This window comes from Berghia stephanieae, chromosome 2 (genome assembly GCF_034508935.2).
Source record: "Berghia stephanieae isolate SIO BIC M18660-M18661 chromosome 2, UCSD_Bste_1.3, whole genome shotgun sequence".
Classification (NCBI taxonomy): domain Eukaryota; kingdom Metazoa; phylum Mollusca; class Gastropoda; order Nudibranchia; family Aeolidiidae; genus Berghia; species Berghia stephanieae.
Genome location: NC_088361.1, coordinates 40,332,502 through 40,340,001, shown reverse-complemented (window position 1 = coordinate 40,340,001; position 7,500 = coordinate 40,332,502). Strand labels below are relative to the sequence as shown.

Sequence of the window (7,500 nt, the reverse complement as noted above, 5' to 3'; positions counted from 1 at the left end):
GACGTTTCGGTTACAAACCCTTCATCAGCACAACAATACACAAATAAACGTGGAAGCCCGCAATTTCGCGGGGAAAGAACTATTTTCATTCGATATTGTACCCACCATCATTTAATGAGGGCAGATTGGTAAACAACGTTGTCTGTGTAACTTGGTACATCCTCTGTTGATTTTTCTGTGTGGCCCAACATGAAGTGAAAGCCATTATAGCCTCTGCCCCGTGACACAGCAACATACAGTTGTCCGTGTGTGAAAACAGAATGTGGTAAGAAAATCAACTGCGAAAATAGACCTGAAGCAGCAGACGTGAGCAGGGTTGAAAGACGATCCCGGGGAGGCTTTCCGAAAGCTCCTACAAAGAGAAACAACTGAAATAATATTCCCTCAACTAACCCCAACTAACCCCAAGAAAAAATAAAACTTAGTACCTTTAACTAACCCTAATTAATAGGAAAAACAAACACCCTAGCACCTTTGCTAAGACTTATGGCTAACCCTAATTTTAAAAATCATCCGATCTCGAGCTAACCCTAAGAGAGAAAAAAAACCCTCGGACTGCTTTGCACTACTTTTCAATACTTCACAAATCAAAATGGCGGCCGAGAATCAAAACAAAAGTCAAATTAGGTGATCATGTTTTGATTGTTGATTGGTAAAATTGAGAGTTTGCCCATAATTCAAAACTAAGCAATATACACTGATCTAACTTACATGAAAGAAAATGGGTGTCTTGACCACTTTAATCCTGAGGTCAAATGAAAATCTGAACAGACGGGAACAGTATCAAGTATTCCATCATAATAATATGTCTATTTTTGGTTTGTTGGGGCTAGAAGCTAGACAGATACAATGGGTACGATCTATATTACATTTCCATGTCCTCGAGGTCATTGGTCACATTGCAAAGTGTGCTCAAAATGATCCACATAGTGAAAAGTGTTCACATTTTAAGAATAACCAACGTTACAATTGGTCATTTTGCTCGATCAAATGAACGTTTCGGGTTTCCCCTTTATCAACAAAACAGGATGAATGAAACACCACAGATGACGTCCTGCTGCTGTCACTAATGATTTATACTTATACTGACATCCCTTATTTATTGTTTTTTGTATTTATTTTCAATTCCATTGTATTTATTTTCCAACAACAGTCTACACGTTTTTATATTTCACTTTCTAAACTGCATTTCACAGTTCCTCCCCGCCTCCCCTCTTTTCAATTAATTAATTTCGCACCTTTTAGAAATATCTAGTATTCTATTTTAATTCGTGCTTCCTTACAAAGGAGCATACTATTTCCTGCCCATCAATGTTTTTGTTTATTCATCTTAACAACGCCACTACCACATCATCTCATTCCTCTGTCGTGTTTCATTCATCCTGTTTTGTTGATAAAGGGGAAACCCGAAACGTTCATTTGATTTGTTTTTGTAATTAAATTGAAGCTTACATTCAATTTCACATTATTGTTTATTTCTTCGAGCTTCGAGCAGCAACATTTACATTAAGTGAATACATTATTTCGAATGCAACGATGTGCGTAAAAACGCCAAACTGAAAACTTTTTGCAGTGTCGAAATTGGTTGTTTTTGAGAGTGTTAGTGTCGTCGGTACGTATTTTATGATATCTGTTTGACTCAACGAACTTTCAAACTGACTTTAAATTATAAAAGGAAATCAAGTTATCTGTTTATCTATCTGTAATATATATATTACGACAACATGTAAAATGGGAATCCTTCAGAGCCTTAAGACCCATGGGGTAAATCATCTTATGAAGAATTTTTCCTTTTTTTATATAAGGATGAAAAGAATTCACCATATGAGGCTTTTATTTATTTATTTATTTATTTACTTGTTTATTTATTTTATTGCCAAGAGGAGTTAACTTCTTTGTCTTAGTTGGCTCTCGGTAATCCCATAAAGACAGGAAAACTGCAGCTCCCGAATTACTACAGCAGCTGCATTGGCTGCCAGTGGACCAGCGGATTAAATATAAATCTTTAACTATCGTTTTCAAATGCTTGTAGGGCTCGTCACCAGCATATCTCTCAAGCCTCATTGAACGGTATAAACCACAACGATCGCTTTGATCAACGAACGACCTCAAATTGAAAACACCCCGTTGTCGAGTGAAGGCTGGTGAACGTGCCTTTCAGCATTCTGGCCCAAGGTTGTGGAATTTACTACCACTAGAGATACGTTCTTCGTCTTCATTAGAGGAATTCAAGCGTCGATTGAAGACATTCTTATTCCGACAGGCTTTCTTTTGACTATGTGTATATAATTAGTGTTACTGTTAGGGCTTAATCTATGTTATGCGCCCAGAGCCCTCCTGATGAAGGGATGTTTGGCGCACTATAAATCTATATTATTATTATTATTATTATTATTATTATTATTATTATTATTATTATTATTATTATTATTATTATGGAACCTAGAAGAAGAAGAAGAAGATTATTATTATTTATTATTATTATTATTATTATTATTATTATTATTATTATTATTTATTATTATTATTATTATTATTATTATTATTATTCTAGGTTCCATGCCTGGTCCAGGCTTCGGATACTGCATGAATTATCTCTCTCCATTCCTCCCTGTCTCTTGCTTTTTCTAACAGCTCTTGGATTGTTAGGTTGGTGAAGCCCTTCAGTTGGTCTATGAGTGTTTTTCTTTGTCTCCCCGGGCGCGTTTACCAGGTATTTTTCCACAACTTGCCAGGTATTCATTCTTATCTTTCCTTACTATGTGTCCGAAAAAGGATAGTTGTCGATCCGCTATTAAGGGCATTAGTTTCCTTTGTTGGTATGTTTGTTTTAGCACTTCTTCGTTATTATTATTATTATTATTATTATTATTATTATTATTATTATTATTATTATTATTATTATTATTAAAGTTCACAATAAACACCCATGCTTAATGAACAGAAAGAAAAACTTTCCAAATTAGGGATCTAATCTGATATAAACATTTTTTTAAATCAATCTTTTGAGTGATTTGGTGTGGAAAAAAACATTTTTGAAATTGAACGTTAATACAACCATAGAAATAATTGTAGACTTTTTGAGGATAAATATGACTTCAAACGTCGATCTCAAACCATTCAGAGAAAAAAAGGAACAATTTTTGGATTTAAAATATTTTGGGGTGACGATTAATGACAAACGTTTGTGGATCTTACATAAAGATTCAGTTGTAACCAAATTAGATAAATGAATGTTCTTTATTCGGAAATTGGCAGAACTTTTGGAATTGGAGAGCATTTTTTTATTTACATTATAACATGGGCAGGAAATGAGACGTAGGAAAGATTGATAGAAAGTGAAAAGCAGGAAAATATGCAAACTTTATTTTTAAAGTAGAAAAAGTACATGACAGGTTCCGTTTCAACCGACTAATATGATATCTCGAGGGATGAAATCATTTTTATTTTTTCAGAGAAGAATAACAACCCCCGTCTATAAAAACAAAGACAGAGAGACACACAGCTTAACCACGTCTAATTTAAATTATTCAAAGAAAGACAACACGCCACTGAATATTATAAAGATTATGAGCATGAAATTTGTTATTTATTATATTGATCACGTTCTGAAAGTGAGAATCACGCACTTTACATATGACATTCTGCTGTGTTCAGTGGGCATTGTGACGGTGCATACGTTTTGAACAAAGAGTGAATGAGTATTCCTGATTTTTTTATATGGGGGCTATTAAGCTAGCTTGCTAATGAATGATTATTTGACACAAATAATATTAAATCATACGTATTTTGTAAATTTGACAAGGTGAGACACTCCGGTCTTATAGATTAAGGCCTGCATGTTGATAGAAAAGATCTAAAAATCATTTATAAAAAGGACGTGATGAAGAAGGCGGATTACTCGAGATCGTTGATGAGGAAGATAAGAAAGAGACAAACGAAATTATCGGGACATATGAGAAAGAAAGGGTAAAAAAAATAAAATTTGAACACAACGCGAAAGTTGGACGGAACAAGAGCACCTAATCAGCAACGACAAAATATGGTGGACGATTTGATCATCAAGCATTGAAGCAGGGCACAAAATGAATGAATGAATTTTGTAATCAAGGTAGCGTTGCCAAGTTTCAGTGCAATCGAATTCATTCGCTTGCTTCGAAAATACAGGTCAAAACGCGCGCGCGCTTGATTCAGTATTAATGTAATAAAACCATCCATAAAGTCGCTGGTAACATTATCCTGTAACATTATGGATATTAACATTGGAAAATTCTTTAACCGCACCAAAGCAGCTGGTAACGATTGATTCACCGTTAACACTGAATCTTATTAATTTGGGTATTACAATATGACGTATCGCACCAGGGCGAACGCTGCCATACACACAGATAAGTGAAAAACGAGAACGTTGTTGTTGATAAAGATGAAGACGATGTTTAATAGATGATGGACGATTGAAGAAAACGATGCAGTGGGATAACAGGACAACGGTAGAAAAACATGTAGAGTAGAAGTTTACAGTAGTAGCATGTACGGCAGGTCGACTGCAAAATATAATATGTTAAAAATATTTATATTTTGGTTACATTAAATTTTATAAACATAAAATACGTGTAATGGTAATTAATATGCTTAACAAATATGTAATGTCTCCCCATTTGACAATTAAATCATAATCAAATGGAAATATAGAAAGAAAAATAAAATTAGTACGTTAAACCATGAATACTACTCACATGACATGAAAGTAAATATCTATTAAACAGGCTAATGTCTTTACATGATTGTTGGAACATACGGAATGACAACCGATTGTTTGATACAATGAAAACGAGTATATCTCATGAAATATGGATGGAACATATGGAATGATAGATTATTAAATACAATGAATACGAGTATATCTCATGAAATGTGGATGGAACATATGGAATGATAGATTATTAAATACAATGAATATAAGTATATCTCTGCGAACAAATGGGGCTACATATCTAAGACAATTTACACACGAATCATAACTTAAATTAGGAATAAAAACTTAAATTTCTGGTGCGTTAAGTACTCGAAAACGTGAGGACAATCCAGTATAGGAAATAACATGGGCTATAACCCGAAACTTCCAAGAAAATATAGAAAAAATATTTAAAAATATGCAGTTAAAACTGCATAGATGTAAATTGAGAGGGTTACAACCTTCACTTTCAACGTTTGGAGAGAAACTGACCAAGAATGTTGAATCAGTTTACCAATACTCATTAAAGGCGCGAAAATGTGATATCAGTTCACACCATAAATAACAATAATAATGACGATCATGGAAATAATTATAAACAACAACAAATTATAACAATAAAGTAGCGAGTGACGAATAGATAGAATGCGCTTGGCCAAGGAGTTCACAACATTGCCATCCGGAAGTATAACGGACCAACACACAAACTCTGTGTAACCATGAACTTTTATAGTCTGGTTAATACAGTTTAGTGAGAACAACTCACAAACGCGGATGGCAAAAACAATAACAAAGGCCTGAGTGACGTCATCTTCGACCTATCTATACTGACAAAGAGTGACAACTTAGCAACGAGCAACACAAAACAATCAATAAAAAGAATTCTGGTCTAACCAGAACACTTATCATGCCGCACTTCGCAACACTCTTAATCCGTATTTTGCACATGAATGGTCTATGGATGACGCTACGCTACAGAAACGCAGTTGAAGGAAAGCATGTTCAAATACAGATCATCAGTAATGTAAACATCAAGACCATAATCATGAAGACAGTATCAAAAAATAAAAACGGAGAACTAATTTGTTGACAAAATTTACACCCACAAAATACGCATACTCTAATTTTAAACAGGGGAGGACATAAAGAATACAGGCGGCGCTACCAAGAGACATACTCGAAATAGGCCTTCCAAAAAAAGGGAAGAATATAAGCTACAAATACGACCATTATTCAGTTGTTCAAACTAATCAGGGCATTTTTAAATTGTGCTCCACTCCCAATTATAGTTTTAACATAAAATTTCACTTTGTCTAAAGATGTCCTACCTTCTTTAAGTTAGAGAAATCATTCCAGCCTCGCAACCTAAATCTTGCCCCCCTTGACCCGATACAGTCGATGTTGGCGATTGAAATAGCCGCTCAATAATTGGAACGATCTGATGTGACCGATTTTTTTTTCTATATAATTTCTACTGATTAATAGAAACGTAAGCGGGTTAATTGGAACGATTTCAGAGTTCATCAAACAAGTTTGACCCCTTTTTCAAATAACTCAAAACAAAATGTCTTCTTTTAATGAACAATAATATAAACATTATTGTAGGTTCACAATTCCCTTTCTCTTATTTGCTAGACGTCACAATCTGAGAGTCGTTGGGATTGAGCAATAGATGAGCAGTAATGGCACAGGTTATGGTGCAAATGGTTGAATAACCCTATCTGCCTAATCTCTCTAAAATCCTGGATAAGCCACTAATAAGCTGGAGCTTATCGAACCCTTTCAGTCAGCTTCCCATGAATATCACAGCAATGAACCCATTCTTTTGAGGATTGTAAATGATGTACAATTGGCTCGTTGCCCAATAAACGAAATTAATTCAATCTTTCGATTAGCAATGATTTATAAGGATTATTTGTGTACATTGGTACAATTTGAAAAGGAACAAATTTGTTTATAAATGTCCGAACAACAAACTCTGAATGTCTGAATGCATAGTTACCAATGACTATGAAATAAAATTATTTTATGTAACACAGTCTGCCCCCAAAACTTTGAAAAAAAAATGTCATCATATAGCAGCTTTAGACGCGGGTCAGTTAAACAATAAAGGCAATAGGGAACACAAGTGCGATGTCAAAAACTGGTTCCAATCTCATTGGAATTGTAAAACTACTCTTCCGGAGGACTGGATACATACCTTGTGTAATTGATCTTTTGGTGTCAAAGTGACGGTGTTTCTTTTTTTACGAAACCCGCCGGAACCCGACAAAACCCACCGAAACTCGACGAAACCCGACAAAGTTATGGGAAGTAGGCAGCCGTGGGGAGTGAACCTGGGACTGGGTTTCGGCGGGTTTCGTGAAAGAGCAATTACTTTTTTACGAAACCCACAGAAACCCGACGAAACCCGACAATATCTGATAAAGTTATGGGAAGTGGGCAACAGTGGGGAGTGAACCTGAGACTCAGGGAAGTGTACACCAGTGGGGAGTATACTTGATTTGTGCACAAGTTCATTTCCCACTGATATCCTATTCCTGTAATCCCAGGTTCACTCCCCACTGGTGTGCAGAAGTCCCCGGTTCTTTGCCCACTTCCCATAACTTTTGACGATTTCGGAAGGTTTCGAAAAAGAGAAGTACCTTCTGGGCTCAAAGTCCACTAGTCTCTACCTCTCGCAGTCCCAGATTCAATCCTCATTAGTGCCCACTTCCTATAATACCAGGTTCATTCTCCTCGGCACCCAAATCCCATAGTCCGGC

At 35.5% G+C, this 7,500-nt stretch overlaps 1 protein-coding gene across 2 annotated transcripts in view; it reads right to left on the bottom strand.

Moving 5' to 3' along the window:
• The window catches only part of LOC144964870 (uncharacterized), a 53,236-nt gene that overhangs the window by 41,485 nt on the left and 4,251 nt on the right, over nucleotides 1–7,500 (bottom strand). The window lies entirely within an intron of this gene.